The sequence below is a fragment of the Penaeus vannamei genome, chromosome 15, assembly GCF_042767895.1.
Source record: "Penaeus vannamei isolate JL-2024 chromosome 15, ASM4276789v1, whole genome shotgun sequence".
NCBI classification, from domain to species: domain Eukaryota; kingdom Metazoa; phylum Arthropoda; class Malacostraca; order Decapoda; family Penaeidae; genus Penaeus; species Penaeus vannamei.
In genome coordinates, this window is record NC_091563.1 from 3,245,106 (window position 1) to 3,255,105 (window position 10,000).

At 44.8% G+C, this 10,000-nt stretch overlaps 1 protein-coding gene across 2 annotated transcripts in view; it reads left to right on the plus strand.

The window, feature by feature from the left end:
• The window catches only part of LOC113801337 (serine/threonine-protein kinase NIM1), a 122,759-nt gene that overhangs the window by 10,532 nt on the left and 102,227 nt on the right, over positions 1-10,000 (plus strand). The gene's annotated exons all lie outside the window — the stretch shown is intronic.

The window sequence follows — 10,000 nt, forward strand, 5'->3', positions numbered from 1 at the left end:
TAAAGATATGATAGATATATATCGATAGATAGAAACACACACACACACACACACACACACACACACACACACACACACACACACACACACACACACACACACACACACACACACACACACACACACACACACACACACACACACACAGACACACAGACACACACACACTCCCTCCCTCATTCACACACGCATACGCACACGCAGACATAGGGGTCATATCATGTTGTTTCGTCCTTTGTTTCGTCGCGCGGGAGTGGGCGTCGTCTCGTTGTGAATGCGAGTGCTTTTGTCTCTCATGCGAGTTTACTCCATGCGGGAGTGATGGAGTACGAAGGGAAGGTAGGCAAGGAAAGAGGAGAGAAGGGAAGGAAAGAGGAGAGGAGGGAAGGGAGGCAAGGAAAGGGGAGAGGAAGGAAGGGAGGCAAGGAATGGGGAGAGAAGGAAAGGGAAGAGAAGGGAAAGTGAACAGAGAGGCGGATAGAAGGGAAGGGAGGCAAGGAAAGGAGACAGAAGGAGAGGGAGGCAAGGGAAGGGAAGAGAAGGGAAAGCGAACAGGGAGGGAGTTGGAGGGGAAGGGAGGCAAGGAAAGGAGAGAGATGGGAAGGGAGGCAAGGAAAATGAAGAGAAGGGAAAGTGAACAGGGAGGGGGAGAGAAAAGGATGGAGAGGGAGAAGAATAGAGAAAAATAGGTAGGTTAACGAAGACGGGGTGGAGCAGAGAGGGGATAGGGAAAAGGTAAGGGAGGAAGGAGGTAAGGGGAAAGGGAGATGCGGTGGGGAGGGACGGAAAGGGAATGGAGAGGGGGAAGGGAAAGGGGAAGAGTAAAGGGAGGGGAATTAGAAAGGTTGGAAAGGAGGAAGAGGTGGTGCAGGTACAAGGATGAATGAGATTGGGGTACATGCGTACATGTAATAATGTTGTGCATGTATAATGGTACACACACACACACACACACACACACACACACACACACACACACACACACACACACACACACACACACACACACACACACACACACACACACACACACACACGCACACACAGTTTGACTGAGCAAGAAAAGTTTGCATATGTCAGATTCACGTTTAAATATAAGGCGAAATAGATAGATAGATAGAGACAGACTGACAGACAGACTGACAGACAGACAGACAGACAGACAGACAGACAGACAGAAAGACAGACAGACAGACAGACAGACTGACAGACAGAGACAGAGACAGATGAAAAATTCTATCCAAAAAAGGAGAAAGAACAAAAAGAAAATTGAACGAAGGAAAGATTAGACGAGAAGGAGAGAGAGAAAAAAGGGGTAAACCCAGTCATTAAACTCACGAACATGCAGCAGGTAATAATTACTCGTACCTCTCGCCCCTTCAAGACTCACCCAGTGCCAAGGTCGCCGCCATAACGTAAATAACACAAGGGGGACAGGCGAGAGCGGCGAACGTGGGGCGTGAGAAGGAAGAAGAGAGAGGGGGAGGGCGAGTGAGAGAGAGAGAGAGAAGAGGGGGGGGCGAGTGAGAGAGAGAGAGAAGGGGGGCGAATGAGAGAGAGAGAGAGAGAGAGAGAGAGAGAGAGAGAGAGAGAGAGAGAGAGAGAGAGAGAGAGAGAGAAGAGGGGGGGGGAGTGTGAGAGAGAGAGAGAGAGAGAAGAGGAGGGGGTGGGGGGCGAGTGAGAGAGAGAGAGAGAGAGAAGGGGGTGGGGGAGTGAGAGAGAGAGAGAGAGAGAAGAGGGGGGGCGAGTGAGAGAGAGAGTATGAAGAGGGGGGGGCGAGTGAGAGAGAGAGAGAAGAGGAGGGGGGGGCGAGTGAGAGAGAGAGAGAGAGAGAGAAGGGGGTGGGGGGCGAGTGAGAGAGAGAGAGAGAGAAGGGGGGGGCGGGTGAGAGAGAGAGAGAGAGAGAGAAAGGGGGGCGAGTGAGAGAGATAGAGAGGGTGAGAATGAGATAGATAGATTTATAGTTAGAGAGAGAAGGGGAAGGGGGAGGAAGAGAGAGAAGGGGGGAGGGAAAGAGATAGAGAGAGGGTTAGAGTGAAATGGATATATTTATAGATAGAGAGAGGGGGGAGTGAAAGAGATAGAGAGAGGGTAAGCGTGAGATAGATAGATTGATAGATAGATTGAGAGGGGGGAAAGGAGAGAAAGCTAGCGATAAAAAAAAAAAAAAAAAAAAATTCTCCATCCATATACTCCGCTCCCTCTCCCTCCCTCTTTCCTTTCGTAGCCCTGGCAACCGAGTGGCATTTCCTCCTCCTCCTCCTCCTCCTCCTTCCTCCTCTCCTCCGTCTCTGCTTTCCCCGGATTGTCTTTATAAAGCAGAAGTGCCAGTTTGTCCCCAAACCCCGAGGTGGTATCCGGATTCTTCTCTACGAACGCTTATACGAACGCGAACACGCCTGACTCTTCTTCAACTATGTATGTCTGGTCACCCAACCGTCACTCAAATGACCTTTCTTCCCTTTTTAGCCTCAAAAATGGAGATCTGTGTTCGTCATCTGTCCTATTAACTGCTTGTTTGTCTGTTACTTGTCAGTTTTAGGTCGTTTGATAGACTAAAGCCACTTAATTCCCTTCGTCTATGTGTAGGCCTATTAAAAAGAAGGATAAGGAAACGCCAGAATTCAAAAACCGACGCGGTATTTATGATAATCAGGGGAGAAAGGGAGATAAAGCGAGGAACATATTTGAATACTGGCGCCCATAACAACGTCATTCTCAGCAGGTGGGAAGGAAGGCCAATTTTAGCCCCTGTTCAGTCCGCTTGACTTAGAGAAGGACAGTTAGCTCTGAGGTTAAAATAAGCGGGATTTAGCGTTTAGGTAAAGTAAGAAAAACGCTTTAAAGACAACGTTTAATCTTTGATGGTGTTTAGTGATGTAGTATCAATTATTGCTATCATCACTTTGTTTGTTTGTTTTGAGTTAAACGAGGGAGATGACAGTATTGTTGAATGTTCTGAGTAATAATTATTACAACGGGAATTTAGTGTGTTTCAGAAAATGGAAGGGAATGTAACACGAAATTCCACTTGTAATGTAGGAAGGGAGAGAGAGAATGGGAGTGAGTGAGAGAGAGAGAGAGAATGGGAGTGAGAGAGAGAGAGAGAGCGCGAACGGGAGTGAGAGGATGAAAGAAAATGGGAGAGAGAGAGAAAAAAAAAAGAATGGGAATGGCAGAGAGAGTGAGAGAGAAAGAGAAAGATCGAGAATAGGAGTGAGAGAGACAGAATGGGAGTGGGGTAAAGAGTGAGAGAAAGAGAGAGAGGATGGGAATAAGAGAGAGAGAGAATAAATATCAGAGTTGCTACGGTCTCTCCACGCTGCCGTTGGTAACAGTGAAAATAACAAAAGTGAAAATAACAGTTGGTAACAAAAGAAAAAGAAAAAATATATATATCCTCCTCCTCCTTCACCCCCCCCCCCCAAGGAAAAAAAAATAGCAAGTAATTTCCTGATTTCGAGAGTGACATTTGGGCCAAATAAGGCGTGGAGGAAGTGATTAGTTTTTCATCATAGGCCTATTTCGTCGGCGGAGGGAGAGAGGAAAAAAAGCGAGGTCTAAAAGAAAAAAAAAAAGAAAGAAAAAAGGTGTATAGTGGATGGAAATAGAAAGGTGAAATAGGACTAGGATATAAATAGATGAACAAATTTAAGAGGATGAGGTTTGAAGGCAGCAATGAAAAAGAATAGAAGAAAAAAATGATGATCTAATGATTAATAATTATTTTTCATAATTCATAATTAATTTTCTATAATTAATTATCATTTTTTAATTCCTATAATTGATTTTTAAAAAACTCCTATGGTGATCTAATAACTTTTTAAATTAGTAATTATTTTTTCATATTATAATCAATAATATTTTTTATAATTAATAATTATCTTTTTAACTCCTATAATAATATATATTTTTAAATTCCTATACCACGGTTCTGATCAGTTTACGTAATGGCGGGCAATTTATTTTGTGGCATTCGATATCCAACACATTTTCCCGACTTAGTGCATCGTCTTTCTCTCCAGCGGCTGACGAGTCGGTGCAAGTCGGCGGCTGTGATGCAACCGAAACACATTCTAGACGTTTCTGTCGTATGCTTAAAGGAATTGTGTAAGGCATGTCGGTTCTTACCAGTTTCCTTATGCAAGAATCTTCACGCTTGTGGGAAGTCTTAATGTAAGACTTTAAGGCTGTCAGATTAAAAAAATATATAGTGTTCGTATCCTTCTGTGTTGTTTTGGGATATCAGCTGATTTGTTTTGTTTTTCGGTAATATTCCTTCGTAGAGGATTTTTTGTGCTTCAAGTTTCCTTATGCAAGAATCTTCACGCTTGTAGGAAGTCTTAATGTAAGACTTTAAGGCTGTCAGATTTAAAAAAAAATATATAGTGTTCGTATCCTTCTATGTTGTTTTGGTATATCAGCTGATTTTTTTTTTTTTTTTTTTTTTTGGTATTATTCCTTCGAAGAGGATTTTTTGCGGTTCAGAGAGTGTGTATTCCACAGATTTCTTTACGCTTACGATCGGGAAATCCCATTTTCTCTCTCTGCAGAATCTGAGAAGGTGTACCTCGGTTGCTATGAGACGATCGAGACTTAAGATTTAAGATTTCTGCCGCGCGATTCCCTCCCCAAAAAATCGGCAGGAGACGAAAGGACGACAAACCCAAAACAGCGTGACTTGGCGTTCGGTCGTCCTGAGGTACAGATTTTTATTCTTGTAAGACAGCTGTACTACGGTCACGTGTTGAGTGTCGCGAGACCCGTGTTGCATAAAGCATTTCGGTGTGTCAGGCGCCAAGAATGGGTTCAGTTTTCAGTGTCAAGACAGCGTTGGCATTCAGATATTCGCATTTCATTTGCATATTACATTCTTCGCCATTTCTGATTTCTCTCGACATCTGGCGGACCGAATGCAGCATTGATTTCTTTCATTTTCTCAATGTATCAGTGAGAGAGAGAGAATGAATGGTAATGAGAGAGAGAGAGAGAGAGAGAGAGAGAGAGAGAGAGAGAGAGAGAGAGAGAGAGAGAAAGAAAGAATGAAAGAATGAAAGTGTGGGAATGGGAGAGAGAGCGAGAGAATGGGATTGAGAGAGAGATATATAGTTAGAGAAAGAGAGAGAGGAGGGGGGGGAGTGAGAGAGAGGGAGAGCGAACAGGAGTGAGAGGTAGAAAGAAAATGGGAGAGAGAGAAAGAATGGGAATAGGAGAGGAAGTGAGAGAAAAAGAGAAAGAGCGACAATAGGAGTGAGAAAGAGAGAATGGGAGTGGGAGAGAGAGCGAGAGAATGAGAGTGAGGTAGAGAGAGAATGGGAGAGAAAGAAGGAGAGAGAATGGGAGAGAAAGAAAAAAAGATAGATTAGGAGAGAGAGAGAGAGAGAGAGAGAGACTTCATCGTCGGCCTCACATACAATTTTCTTTCGACCAGCTTTCGTGTGCAAGCATATGACGGTTTATTTTTAACTTCTCTTTATTCTTATTCCTGTGCATGTGTTTCTCATTATCAATTCTATTTTTATCCTCTTCCTTTTCTTCTCCTCCCACAATCATCGTCATCACCCTTGTTGTTGCAATCATCTTCCCAATGGTTATAATTTTCAGATTCTCATTATTTCGGTCTTGTCTTCTGCTTTCACAATCATTATCATCATATTTGCTTGCCTCGGCTGTGCATATTATTTCCACGTTGAATTCTGGAGCTGCAACAACACCTTCGATTTATGCTGCTTCAACGCATTCCATAAATCCGTGTTGCTTTCTAGAGATTTTTTTTTCTTTTCTTTATATTCTTCTCCATTTTATTTCGTTTTGTGAATTTAGTAATTCGATCGATTTTTTTTTCGGTTTCCTTTTTTGGTTTCTTTCTTCCTTTTTTATTCTTCTTTGTCTGTTTCTTTTTCTTATTCCATTTCTTTTCATTCCTTTTCTTATTCCATTTCTTTTCATTCCTTTTCTTATTCCATTTCTTTTCTTATTCCATTTCTTTTCATTCCTGTTCTTATTCCATTTCTTTTCATTCCTTTTCTTATTCCATTTCTTTTCATTCCTTTTCTTATTCCATTTCTTTTCATTCCTTTTCTTTTTCCATTTCTTTTCATTCATTTTCTTATTCCATTTCTTTTCATTCATTTTCTTATTCCATTTCTTTTCATTCCTTTTCTTATTCCATTTTTTTCATTCTTTTTCTTATTCCATTTCTTTTCATTTTTTCTCTCCCTTTCGTTTTCCTTTCCATTCGTTTTCCTACCTTCCTCCTTCTGCTCTTCCCTCTCCTCCTTTACCCTATTAACTCTTTTCCTTCTCTTCTCTTTTCCTAAGTGGCCGCTCAATTTTTTTCTTTTCTTTTCCTCTCCTCTCCTCTCCTACTTCATTCCCTTCCGTACCCTCTCCTCTTTTCCTGTATCTGCTCAATCTTTTTCTTTCTTTTCCTTTCCTCTCCTTTCCTCCCTCCTTCCGTAACCTCTCCTCTTTTCCTGTGTCTGCTCAATCTTTTTCCTTCTTTCTCTTTCCTCTCTTTTCCTACCTCCTTCGCCCGTAGCCTCTCCTCTTTTTTTCTTTTCCTTTCCTCTCCTTTCCTCCCTCCTTCCCCTCCTCCCTCCTTCTCCTCCTCCTTCTTCCCCTCCCATGTGCGTCCATGTCTGCATTTCTGGATCAGATTAAGTCTCCCCTTTAATTTTCAGAAACAGGTCTTCTCCCTTGCTCTCCCCCTCCCTTTCTCCTCCTCCTCCGTCACTCCTGCTTCCTCCACCTTTCCCCTCCCTTCCTACCTGCCTCATTTTTTTTTCTCCTTCTGCTCCCCACTTCCTTCAGGCCGCTTCTCATACCCTCTCTTCTATCTCTCCCTTCTTTTCCCTCCCCTCTCCTCATTACCCTTCCTGTCCACTCTCCCCTCTCCTCACTCCCTTTCCCTTCCCTCTAATCCCGTCTGCTCCCCTCCCTCCCCTGCTGTCCCATCCACTCTCTGTCCCTTCCTCCTTCCCTTCCCTCCTCTCCCCTGCTCCCTCCCCGCTCTCCCTTCCTCCCCCCCTCTCCCCTCCCCTCCCCTTCTCCTTTCCCCCTTCCCCTGCTCTCCCCTCCCCTCCCCCCCTTCCCCATCCCCTCTCCTGCTCTCCCCTCCCCTCCCCATCCCTTCTCCTTTCCCCCCTTCCCCTGCTCCCCTGCTCCTCCTCCCCCTCCCCTCCCCTCCCCCTCCCTTTCCCTCCTCCCCTCCCCTCCCCTCCCCCTCCCCTCCCCTCCCCTCCCCTCCCCTCCCTCGTCCATGCAGGTCAGATGTTCCGAGCGACCATCAGAAAGAGAGGAGATTGTGAATCTATTTTCGGAATTAAAGTCACGATTTAATTCGGGGCGGAAAGGCAGGCAGGCATGCAAAAGCGGGGAGAGAGAAAGAGAGAGAGAGAGAGAGAGAAGGGGAGGGAAGGGAGGAGGAGGGGAAAGGGGGGTGGTGAGAGAAGGGAATAAGGGAGAATAGAAAGAGGGTGAGGCAGGAAAAAGAAGAAAGATAGAGAAGGAATGAATAAGGGAGAAAAGAGAGTGAGAAGGATGGAAGAGAGAGAGAGAAGAAAGGATTAAAAAGGGGGTAGAATGAAAGGAGAGGAGGATTATAAGATTAGACTTGTGATAGAAAAAGAACGAAAGAAAGGAGAGAAAGCGAGAAAAAGAAAAATAGTTGCAGAGAGAAAAAGAGAGACAGAGAGAGAGAGAAAGAAAGATGGGGCAAGGCAGACACGCAAAATAAAGGCAGACGGTCTTAGATGCACAAAGCAGGTAGGAAGTTAAACAGGTTGACTGACAGACGGACAGATTCACAAACAAACAGACGACAACTGCACACACGCACACACACACACACGAACACACACAAATACACGAACGCACAAACACGCACACGCACACAAACACACACGCGAGCACACACACACAGAAACACGAACACAAACACACACGCACATAAACTCACAAATACGCACACACGCGCACACACACACACACAGAAACACGAACACAAACACAAACACAAACACACACACAAACACGAACACACACAAACACGAACACACAAACACCCCCACCCCCACACACACAAGCACCCACCCCACCCCCCCCACACCCCACACACACACTCACTTACCCCCCCCCCACACACACACGCACCCCCCCACCCTCACACACACACACGCTCCCCCCCGCCCCACCCCACACACACAACCCCCCCCCCCCACACACACGCTCCCCCCACCCCCCACACACACACACCCACCCCCTCCCCCACACAAACAAACCCCCACCCCCACCCCCCACCCCCACACACACACCCCAACCCCCCCCACACCCCACACACAAACACCCCCCACCCACCCCCACCCCACACACACACACGCTCCCCCAGCCAGACCGACACGCGGGGGGGGGGGGGGGCTGACGCGAGGAGACAGGCCCAATAATGCAGTCGTGATCCTTGCATGCAACTCGGGCGAGAGAAAAGGTTAGGCGGGTTTAGGTTGACTTTTGTTTGTTTGTTTGTTTGTTTTCCCCTTGTTTACTGGGGGTCGTTGGGAAGTCGGGAAGGTGGTTGTTTTTTTAGTTTTTTTTCTGTTTTTTTTTGTGTGTGGTTTGTTATTCGGTGTCTGTTTTTTTTTTTTTTCTTCTGTTTTTTTTTCATGCGGTAGATGCACGCACACACACACACACACTAAGACACACACATACACACACACACACGCACGCACGCACGCACGCACGCACGCACGCACGCACGCACGCACGCACGCACGCACGCACACACACACACACACACACACACACACACACACACACACACACACACACACACACACACACACACACATATATATATATATATATATATATATATATATATATATATATATATATATATATATGTATTATAAAATAACGGTAGTAATGAGGTTGGAGGGAGAGGGAAAAGAAAGACAGATTTTCTCTCTCTTTGTCTCCCTTTCTCTGTCTCTCTCAAAAATCCTTAGGCAAATGAACGATATAAGAAAACACATTATGTGGAAGAGGAAGGGAGGAAGAGATATAAGAAAGAAGCATATTGATGAAAATGAGAAGAGGGAAGTGAAGATAACTGCCTCTCCCTTTCGACGTTATTCTCACCGCGTGGGTGCGAAGTCCACCGGTCAGTCACGTGACCTATTTATGCTTTGATGAACAATAAACGAAGATTATTTAGCCGGCCTTAATCTCTCTCTGTCTCTATGGTCCTTCTTCTCTGGCTCAATATGGTTGTTGATTTTGCTGCTGTTGTATTTGTTGGTACTGCTGTTTTTGCACTTGTTTTTGTTGTTTTTTTATGTTGGTTTGTTGTTGTTGCTGTTGCTTTGTTGTTGTTGTTTTTGTTGCTTTGCTGTTTTTGTTTTTGTTGCTTTTTTGCTGTTGTTGTTTTTGCTCTTGTTGTTGTTGCTTTTTATGTTGTTTCGTTGTTGGTCTGTTCTTGTTGTTGTTGTTTTTGCTGTTGCTATTTTTTTTCTTGTTTTTTCTTCTGTTGTTGCTTTTTTGCTGTTGTTGCTGCTTTGCCTTTGTTTTTTTGTTGTTGTTTTCGTTTTTATTTTTATTTTTCTTCTGATGCTGTTATTGTTCTAGTTGCCATCCGCTTCGTAAACACGTTTTTTATCTGCATTTTGCGCGGGAAAATGGCCGCCAATCAGCTGATCAAGAACAGGGAAAGTCACTGGCGAAGAGTGACACGGAGGCAGGAGGTGAGTCAGCTGTGTCGAAAAAAAAAGAAAAACATTAAAAAAAAGATAAAAAAGATACAGTTAGTGCGTAAGCTAAAGAGCCAGGAGCGTGACCGTCAGAAAATGTCTTAGCTCGGTCGTTTTCTCGGATTTGGGGAAGGGGTGGGGGTGGGGGTGGTGGGGAGGGGGTGGGGGGTGGCTGATTCAGTGGATTTCATAAGCAGAATGATTAGGATGGATTCAGATTAGCAGTGTTGTTGTTATTATTAGTAGGAGTA